This window comes from Ixodes scapularis, unplaced genomic scaffold, assembly GCF_016920785.2.
Source record: "Ixodes scapularis isolate PalLabHiFi unplaced genomic scaffold, ASM1692078v2 PGA_scaffold4__175_contigs__length_147842914, whole genome shotgun sequence".
In the NCBI taxonomy this organism is placed as follows: Eukaryota; Metazoa; Arthropoda; class Arachnida; order Ixodida; family Ixodidae; genus Ixodes; species Ixodes scapularis.
Window position 1 is genome coordinate 59368869 of NW_024609879.1, and position 9803 is coordinate 59378671.

Genomic DNA, 9803 nt, shown 5'->3' on the forward strand with positions numbered 1-9803 from the left:
GCTTGCACGGTATATTACAATTTGTAATGATATTTTTTGTTTAAAAAAACAAAATGTCATATAAATACCAGCAGAACCCTGCAGAAGCGGTACATGGGCCCTGTTTTACCTTTTACAAAGCATCCTGTCTCGAATAGCAGCAGAGAAACGGGTAGGACTGATTTGCCTGCAGGCCTTTGCTGAGTTAATGGCTGCTATCCAGACTGGCAGCTCCTCGGCAGCTTCTAGCCACCTGCAGTTTTTTCTTCCATCATACAGACTTCCTACAACACCATGAATAAAAATCGGACTGACATTCTGGAACAAAAAAGAAATTAGAACTTGCTTCAGAGATCAACAAAAGAACAAGTGCCAAGATTACGCTTCTCGTGTTGTCGAGAGTGCAAAGACCATGATGATAGCACCATTAAACTCAACCAAATAACAAAATTGAGCTTCTTCATGACGTAATTGTATTAGGAACAGTGTGCATGTAGAGCTTAGATACCTACTGGTACCTTAAGAAATCCCGCGAAGCTAAAAACAAATTAAACACCACTTAGAAATAGCACAGCTCGCTTTATAGGCACACGCACAGCAATCAACAATCCCCTTGACGTGTTCTGCAGTGCAGCACTACAGATAAAATATCAACACCGGGGATGTGATTGAAATCCTTTGGTGTCAGTGCATGGCGCAAGTTTACCCTGAAGCTACTGTTTCTGCATGCACCTAAAGCGCCGTTCACATATATGCGACCGAGTACGACCGAGAGAGACCAGATTTGTTTTTAAGCCTTTTGCGACGTCTTAGGACCGGATGGGCTGCAGCGGAGCTGGTCTCAAGAGATCGCAAGAGGCTTAAAAACCGGTCTGGTCTCTCTCGGTCTTACTCTGTCGCAAGAGTGTGAACGGACCTTTAGAGGTGTTAAAGCTGGTTCACACTGTTGCAAATGACTACGACCGAGTTAAAAAAAACAGCGTTTTAAGCCGCTTACGACTGCCATTACTGCTGTGCGGCGTAGTCATAAGCCGCCTCAAGAGGCTTAAAGACTGGTTTTGTCGGACTCAGTCCTAGTTGGTTGCAGCAGTGTGAACCATCTTTTAGACTAAAATTGTGTCCAGCATTGGGTCTTTCCACAAATGTTTTAAGAGACTCTCTTTAGCTTTACCAGAACCTTAGGTACTTAAAACGTGTAGTAAGTAGGGAGCCCATCACATTCAAAGCTGGATCTCCTTGATTTCTATGTGTCTCCACAGTACATGCGAGAGCGCCTGCCAGATGCGTGCGTTTCCATTGCAACCTTTGTACCGCTAAACATTCAATACCAGATCAGAGCATTTTAATCAAATCATTCAACCCCTTTCCTCAGCCACGTAAACTACTTGTGCACCCACAAGTTCTACAAGTCACGAATGTGGCCGGGGTAAATTAAAACGTCGCTAAGGCAAGCAACAATAATCTTTATTAGCGACAGTAGTACTCTGGTTGGCTTGCGAGGCTAGACAAATATGCAGGGGCCCGTGCGCACGAGCGTCTGCTAGTCAATCAACCAGAGCAAGATTATTAAAATAACAAACAGGCAACAAGGGAGAAAACAAGAACGATGAGATTAGCAGGTTTCGGCCAATACTTTTAAGAAACTCTAGGCCCGCCAGTAACAGATCCAAGGGGGGGGGGGGGGGGGGGGCAGCCAACCCCCCCCCCCCTCCTCAAAGAAAGTTGACCCCCCTCTCGGAGGGCAATTTGACATGGGTGGACCCCCCTTGCACAAGAAAGAATGGGAGAATAGTATCCTTTAAAATTTTCCGCCCCCCCCCCCCCCAGAAAAAAAACAAAACAAAAAACAACAACGGAGTTCTGGATCCGCCCCTGAGGCACGCGCACCTCAAGCCCAACGCCACGAACCGCAGGCCAGCGCGAGGCACACGCCGCACACGAGCACGACGACGACGCCCAGCTAGGAGCGTGTCCTATCAATCCGCCAAACGCCAGCGCCAAACCGCCACTCGAACCGCAGCATCCCGCTGTACGCGGCGCGGACGCCCAGTGCGCGAAGGCGGGGAGTTTCAAAATACTGGGCACAACTCAATGCTGCCGCTAGCGTGAGAAAGGACGAGACGAGACGCCAAAGTAAAAACCACCCCATTCTTCACGAGTGTCGCCCTCCCGAACACACGCATGGCGTTTGTTCTAAGATCCGTATCCGAGCGTTTGACAACACACAGCAGTTCACTGATAGCAACGCGAACTTTAGAAACGATCTAATCAGCGTTTCTGCTGTGCTCCGATGTCACAGAGCATTCACGGGATTCTCAAGATAGCGGCGGCGCCGCCGCCGCCGCCGCCGCTCGGCCAGTGCTGAGAGGATTTCATTTTATCCGACTCAAATCGTCGAAAAAAGTGGAAAACGATCCGAATTACAGTGGCAACGTGAGCTACGGTGTCCGGAAGATGAGCTCCCATATCTGAATATTCTAGTAGCATGCAACATGAATATGAAAGTGGTAAAACTTACCAAAACATGAATCGACCGACGCACTCCGTCCTCTGTCTCCTCTCAGGCGAACAAGAAACCGGAAGCTGCTTGTGGCTTTGGATTGGCACGGAACCAAGAATTGAAATACGACGGAATAGTTTCGGTTTCGACCCCACTCTATTACAGTTCATATTCTGTGGCCGATGTCACTACCGTGGACATTACTGCAGTTATCGTGCTCTGTACGAACTTTGAAGTCAATCGAAGGCGAGCAGACATAATTTCCTAGCTTCTTCTCCTGTTATACGTTGCTTGATAACCTTTGTTTGCTGATTGAAATCTACATAACTTTATGTCCATCTCGTCCTTCAAATATACGGTGTTCAGTATCTTAATTCAACTTTATTTCTTATTTGTGAAGACATGTAATTCCTTAATCATACACTGGATATTTCTTTTCAGTTTTTCGTTTTTTTTTTAAATATACTTCTCTCTTCTTTCTATTTTTTTGTTTTTGTTTGGTTTGAATTACAGCCGTGTTTCGCGGCTCAGTAAAGCAGGTAGTTTTGAGAAATGCAAGATCACGTACAACCGACAATACACCAGTGACGTAGGTAGGGGGGAAGCGAGAAAAGTTTCCAGGGTCACCCCCCCCCCCCCCCCCCCCCTGGGAAATATTCCTGGCTGAGTCTCTAGTTTTTTTTGCCTCATAAACTTACACACAAATAGAAGGAGGCGTGCATTTTGTGCTTCGCGTGGGATCTGCTGAGCATGACTTCCAGTTCTGAGATGAAGCGCATTAATTATAGTCAGTGACATGTAGTGGAAGCTCCTCCCATCTGTTTCCACTTTTGCAGGGCGAACGCCCGAGAGGAGGCGACTCTCTCTCCAGCGTTTACTTTCGACCTGTCACCGAGCATGTTTGTTTTTTATTTGTTTTTTCGTGGACCTTCCAAATTGCTACAGCTCGCAGTGCATACAGCGGTGTAATCCAGTTGCTAATTTGCTGTGCGTGTCTAAACAGAAGACATGTTTCCCCCCGGAGCCATAGGGAGGATCGGCGGCCGTGTTGGCTAGAGCACACCAGCTCGGAGCACGGGGAGCGAAATCTCGCGCTACAGAAGCTGGGAATGTTGGGTTCAATCCGCACCCTGCCCGTTTCGATCTGGATGAACATCCTACCGGCGCGCGGTCGTGTATCACTGCTGCGTGATGCACGTTAAAGACGCCGCGCTATCGGCTGTACTGAACTGGCTAAATTTCGCATCTACTGCTGGGAGACTCGTCGGCCGTTGAGGCAGACCAAATGCTAGGCTGTAGAAACATACACACACCCCAATTTTTCTCCGGAGCCATAGCTACAGGCTGTTTTCAGCGCACGCGATCAGCGCATTCAGAAAACTAAGAACAAGAGCACGCCACAGAGGCTTCGTGTTGCCTCTCATTTGCACGTGCTCACCCTAGCTTCTACAAAATTGGAGCCCTGCGGAAGTTACGCTAACCTTGACAACGTAGAACAAATTAGTCCTGAACATGTTGACGCTTTCACCGCCGAAACGTGCCCCACATGTCCTACACTTCGTTTCACGATCAGCGCGAGCGAAAGCAATGCGAGGTCGATGTTGACACTTGTTGACACTTCACGAGCCCTCCTTCGCTTGCATTTATGGTGAAAGAGAGAATAAAGAGCCATAGAACAAAGAAATTATTGCCACATATTTTCTGTTACGTAATAGATGGCAGGGTTAATCTATATTTTGACCGCACATGCTCAGCCTATTTCGTATTTACCAATTTTGATAAGCATGAGCCTACGTGGAACCTATCCAAACGCGGATTAAAATCCGGCTTGCTTAATTTAGAGATAAAAATAAAAATGCAAATCAATATATACATTTGCGGTATCCCTTATTTTGTTTCGATTTCTAACGTTGTACGCATCAGCGGCATTAATACGATCACTGGTCAGTGTATGCGATGTTCCGTGGAATAAGCTTTGTTATGTATGTATGTATGTATGTATATGTATGTATATTTGAGGCACAATCTCTTTGTAACGAGAGTCTTGTAAGACATGCCAATAAAAGCAAAAAATTAAAACTAAATAAAAAAAGGACAACAACGAAAGAGAACTGGTTAGCACGTGTGTCCAAAGTTCGCCAACCGTCACTTTCGCACAGTCAAAGTTAATCAGTTCACATGACACCGTCGTTTAAAGTGAACGCTTGCCCCTCCAGCCAAAAGTAAAGCAGCGGCTATTGGCCATCTTGGTCACCTTGGTCGTCTTGGTCACGACCCCGATTTTTCAGTCGAGTCTGCCACCATGCCTCGAGCCTCCGCTTGGAGCATGCTACATGGGTCTGTTCGTTGGTGAAACCAAGAGCCTGCTCCAAGCGGGCACCCACGACAGGCGTTGGGTGTAGCGCCCTGCACGCAAGCAGCAAGTGGTCGATTGTCTCTTCGCCCGCTCCACACGCACTACATACCGTGTCAGTCACGCTGCTATCGTACTTGCTTCGGTATAGGCGGGTACATAGGGCACCACCACGGGCCTCTATAAGTAGTCGACTGCCCAGTGTGTTCCCGCAGAAAGTCACCGGGGCAGTCTCCGTCTTCAGAGACGCGTACATGTGCATGGAAGGGTGTTGTAGCATGCCGCTCATCCAACGGTCCTTCTCAACCCTGTTCATTTCCTCCCGCACTGTGCTCATCCACTCATTTTCTGTTTGAGGTTCAGTGGCCAAGCTGAAGATCTTAAACTTTGTCCCAAGACGAGTGACTCGCTTCCTCCACGTCGAGTTGATATGCTTCAGGTGAATGTACATAAAAACTCGTCTGGCCCACCGGTCTCCGTTCATGTACCGGAGACGTGTGTAGTACTGAAGCTTGCTGTTTGCCTCCCGCGCTTCAAAGGAAGACCAGCCGACATCGCCCTCTATCAGTTCATTGGCTACTTGTCCATGACACCCTAGTGCCTGTCGTCCGACCTCCCTTTGGCGCCGCTCGAGATATGTGCGTAGCTCACTAGGAACACATATGACTGAGTTTCCAAAAGTCAGCCCGGGCACAGCCACAGCCTTCCAAAGTTCTCGGGTGACAATGTACCGGTCACAGCTCCATAGGCTCCGCCTTCGCAGTATGTTCCGCTTGCTAACTGAGGACTTCCTGAGGCCCTCATGGTGCTCAGTCAAGTAGTCCTCTCTAGCCGACAGTGTTATTCCGAGGTACCTGTATTCGGTGTGAAGAGGTATGGCTGAGCCTTGCAGGATGAGCGACCCGAGATTGCACCCCTCGCCAGAAAAGATGACTGTCGCTGACTTGCCAGCATTGAAGCGTAGTCGGAGGTGTTCCGCTGCAGTTTCACAGGCGACGAGCAACCTCCTCATGTCTTCCACACTGTCGGCCATCAGCACGAGGTCATCAGCATAGGCAAGGCCAGGGAGTCGCCACGCTACAATATCACCATGCTGGCGGTGTTCCAAAGTGAAACCAATGCCAGTGTCTTCAATGGCCTTTTCCATGCTAGAGGCATATAGCATATATAGCGTCGGCGACAACGGACAGCCCTGTCGTAAACCTTTTCCAACTGTGACCTCGCCTGATGTCACACCATTGAAGGATGTCGTCACCACATTGCCGTCGTATAACCGACGGATCAACCTCACCCATGTTTGGGGCATATTAAGGTGTCTCAGCCTTTCCAGCAGCATTAGGTGAGGGACACAATCATACGCTTTAGCAATGTCTAGAAAGCAGCATATCAAAGGTCGCCTCTCCGCTCGCGCTATCTCGATGCATTGGGTCAATGTAAACAGGTTATCGTCCAACCGCCGCCCAACTCGAAACCCGTTCTGCAGTTCCGTAAACACGCCGACTCCCTCAGCCCATGCTGTGATTCGCCAATTGATGATAGTCGTGAATACTCTGTATACAACTGCCGTGACGGTGAGCGGTCGGTAGTCATGCAACAGCTGCTTGTTTCCACATTTTTCGAGATGAAGGTTACTCGACCGCGCCTCCAGTCAGTGGGGATCGGGTCATCTCCGCAGCATATGCGACTGAACAAGTGGGCCAACTGCTCTTGAGCGTCGGGTCCCAGGCCTTTCAGTACCTTAGCCGGGATTCCGTCCAGGCCCTGCGCAGTGCCGCCGTTCAACCGCGCGAGAGCGCGTGCGACCTGCACTCTTCCCACGATGGTGGTGTTGTCACTCGTCAAATTAAGTAGCGGTGGATATTTGATATAAGGGCCTCCTGCTGACACGCTCTCATTACCGTGGAAATCCTGTGTCGTCCCAAAAAGATTGTGAAGGTGTTCATCCAAGAGAGCTCTAACGTTGTGCACTACACCTCCATTTTTGGCATCGATCAGTTGGGGAGAATTATCTCTTCCATCCAGTGTTCCAATATAACGCCAGAACTTCTCTCCGGCTCTTTTTCCACCCTTTCTGATATCTTTCATCGCCTTGCAATCATGTATCTGTTTTTTCTCCTCGACGATAGATTGTGTTATTGCCTTGAGCTTCTGGTATTCCTCCCAGAGTCGCAGAGTCTCCGGTGCTTATGAACCTCATCACTAGCGCCACCTGCACATACGTTTTTGCATTATGCGACGCGTGGCTAAGGCTTCCGTAACTTTGTGGTGCCTTCCGTGCGGACCGCATTCCACGTGTGGCGGCGGTGTGAGGTGAGTTAGATGAATCGTTCCGACTTTAAATAAATACTAAAAATCAGTTTCTCATACTGCGACACTAAGTCTTGACGTACGTGCAACTAGAGCAGTCTTGCCTAAATACCAGCCAACATCTAAGCCTTTCTCGTGTCGAAGTTTCACGTGTCGCGTTTCATTTGAAAAACTAAAGGCTTAGCACATGTCGGTTTTAGAGAGCATTTTTTTGCTTGAAGCTTCTGAGGCGAGTTCGCTTTCGCGAATAAAATGAACCAGGCTGCAATTCCGTAGCTTGTGAAACTGATTTTTGTTATTTATTTAAAGTTGGGACGATCGGATTGACTCAAGCACCCGGTAATTCTTCTCAGTCTGGAAAGAACGCGGGGTCTGAGCGAACGTAAAATCGAACACGCGTGTTCAACGCTGCTGCAAGGTATGCTGATTTAGTTGAGCAGCATTCTTTTTTTTTCAAACTATTTTTCTGAAGCGCCATCTGATTTGCGATTAGTTAATTTGTTTTGGAATAAACATCGGCTTCTGTAATCTGATGAAATGTGTTCTATTGTCTTTTCTAATTTACGCATGCAGTGCAACAGTTTCCTGTTTTTGTGAAATCAGACGTGGTTTTACGGACCCTGCTTTCGGTTGCGATGTGCTGTCGGCACGGCCGTGTGAATAAAGCCCGACGATCGCGTCACGCCGACAAGCGCAATATTCTTAAAAAGAAAAAGGAGGAAACGGGTCCTGGCCAAAGGTCTAAGTGCAGAAGCTCGTGGACGAAGCCATGTCACGGGCTATGTGATCGCAGCCGAAAAGTAAAATTTAAGCGCAACGTAAAAATACATTTTAAGTTGATGTAAATAAAAGTGGCCGTATCGAGTACTTCAGGGTTCGATAAAAAGCAAGCTCCAGCTAAAAAATAATGAACGAAGATAATTGCTCGTCGTTCCTTGACGCGCTGAATCTTGCAAAAATAAACGACACCCGAAACCACTCCCCGGCAGTTCCGTGGAATCCTGGAGTTAGTGAATACAATAAAGCGCCACAAAATCCGTAAATGTTGGTAGCTGCCTGTTTACCCTGATCGGCTCGGACCAGGATAATACAAAGAACGCCAAGGAAATCACTTCCCTGGCGGTTACATAGAATCCCGGGGCCAATGAACACTCTGAAGCGCCACTAAGACTTTAATGTTGGTGGCCGCCTGTCTACCCTGGTCGGCTCGGACCAAGAAAATACAAGGAACGCCAAAGAAATCACTTCCCTGGGAGTTCCGTGGCATACCGGTGCCCGGGAAATACGGTGAGACGCCAGGCTGGCACTTCACCGAATTCCCTGAGCGGTCCCGGTCCAGTCAACTACGGCCAAGGCCCAATCCTGGCCCCAGCTTGTCCGAGCAAATGTGCTGCCTGGGTAGCGTCTGAAAGGCTGCTTCCCCAATCCTCGCGCTTTCTACGGGGAGTAGCAGCAGAGCTGAGAACCGCGCTGGATCCAAGTGCTTAATCTCGGCGAAGCGCGCGATAATAAAGCAAGTCGCCACACCTGCCGCGCCATGGCGCTGATAGCACGGAGCGATCGACGGTTCGGCGTTCACCTTCATATTGCCTTCGGGTGTACAAGCCTTATCTTGATTGAAATCAGTGCGTTTACCATTAATGTAAGAAAAAAACAATGTAAAACCCTACCCACAAAAAAAGAAAAAAACAGACTGAGATAGCATTGTAAATGACGCTGGAAACTCTTAAACACCTGAAAATAAGGCATATGTGATACTGGAAATATAATTATTCGACACTTTAATTACGAATACGGTATTACGAAAATAGGTACTAAATGTTCACATCAAGTAAAATAAGATAGATTCTTGCTAAATGTGACTTTTGCAGAACATAATTTCAATGAAACGGCCGCTGACAACGATTTGATTGGAAGCATATCTGACTATCAAAATATGGATAGGCTAAATCCAGTCGGCACACTCAGAGTGCATAGCGACCTTTCCCCACTGTAGGAAGAAGCAAGTACGTTAATATTAGATTGCAGAATAAATAATCAACTCCAAATTAATGCATTTGCGTTAAGCGCGTAAAATAAGAACACAAACTTCGGACAGTTTAAGAAAAAGAGAGACAGCCTCCTGTCCTGTTGTCGATCCGCAGTTCTGTGAAGAAATTGGCTTTAAATGCCACGTTCTACCTCAAATTAAAGAAACTAGTGGCGAAAATTACTGTGGGTTAAGCTAGGCTTGACCACGTTGACAAGATACACATTTTTGCGAAAGCGTAATTTTAGTACTGAAAAGTCAGACATGCAAAAAAATTGTAAGTTAAAAATCGGGAACAGCTAAAATCAATGTTGTTCTTAGAGAGCATTTTTTTTTTACTTAAACAATTATACCAAATAAAGAATGTGCAGCAAATTAAATATTTCATTTTTATCGCATTGTTCTGAGCTCTGTAATAAAAAGGGTATCCAAAAAACACCAAAAAAACAACATGATAAAACCGGCAGAAGGTATTGAACATTCGATCGAAGAAAAACGAGCTGTATTCAGCCATTTTCTGATGTAGTAAATACTAAACGGCAAATAGGAGGCCAAACTCCCTGTTGTTTTATGAATTTGTATCACTGTGCAACCTTAGGAATATATTTTATTAACTGATCAAATTTATCCAACAC